Below are 1,089 nucleotides of genomic sequence, written 5' to 3'. Positions count from 1 at the left end.
AAGTGAATGAATTAAGAAACAAAATCCATCTCTTTGCTGTCTGCAAGAAACCCATTTCACCTTCAAGGCCAGGCACTACCTTAAGGTAAAAGGATAGAAAAGAATATTCCAAGCAAATGGCACCTAGAAACAAGCAGGGCTTGCAGTCCTAATATCTGATAAAATAGATGTAAAAGTAAAACTAATCAGAAGAAATAAGGAGGGTCACTTAATTCTGATCAAAGGAAATTAACCAAGAACATATTGTAATCCTTAACATATATGCACCAAATTCTGGTGCACCAAAATTAATATAAACAACACTACAGGACATTAAGACGCAGATTGACCCCAACTCAGTAATAGTAGGGAACTTCAGTACCCCACTGTCTCCATTAGACAGGTCAACTGGACAAAGAATAAACAGAGAGACATCTGAATTAAATGATACCATACATCAAATAGACCTAACAGACATCTTTTGAATATTCCTCCCAAGCACCAAAGGATATACTTTCTACTCAGCACCCCATGGAACTTTTTCCAAAAAGTGATCACATACTAGTCCACAAAACAAACCTAGACAAATACAAGAAAATTGAAATAATTTCATGCATTCTATCAGACCACAATGCAATAAAAGCTCAAAATCAACACTGGATGAAGCCCTAGTCATAGCATGAACTCATGGCGATTAAACAACACACTCCTAAACAATGAGTGGGTCAAAGGAGGAACTAAGAAAGAAATAAAAGATTTCCTTGAATTCAACAAAAGGGACAATACAACACAACACAACCTCTGGGACACTTTAAAAGCAGTCCTAAGAGGGAAGTTTATAGCTCTAAGTGCCTACACTAAAAAATTAGAAAGAGCCCAAATAAATGCTCTATCACTGCAACTCAAAATGCTGGAAAGGCAAGAACAAATGAAACACAAACCCAGGAGGAGAGAAGACATAAAAGTCAGAGCAGAAACTAATGAATAGAAACAAAGAAAACAATACAAAGAATCGATGAATCTAAGAGCTGGTTCTTTGAAAAGCTAAACAAGATAGACAGACCCTTAGCCCAGTTAACCAAAAGAAAGGAAGAGCAAGTCCAAGTCAAC

This window comes from Nannospalax galili, unplaced genomic scaffold (assembly GCF_000622305.1).
Source record: "Nannospalax galili isolate Female #2095 unplaced genomic scaffold, S.galili_v1.0 scaffold286, whole genome shotgun sequence".
Classification (NCBI taxonomy): domain Eukaryota; kingdom Metazoa; phylum Chordata; class Mammalia; order Rodentia; family Spalacidae; genus Nannospalax; species Nannospalax galili.
This window is presented reverse-complemented; position numbering follows the sequence as displayed.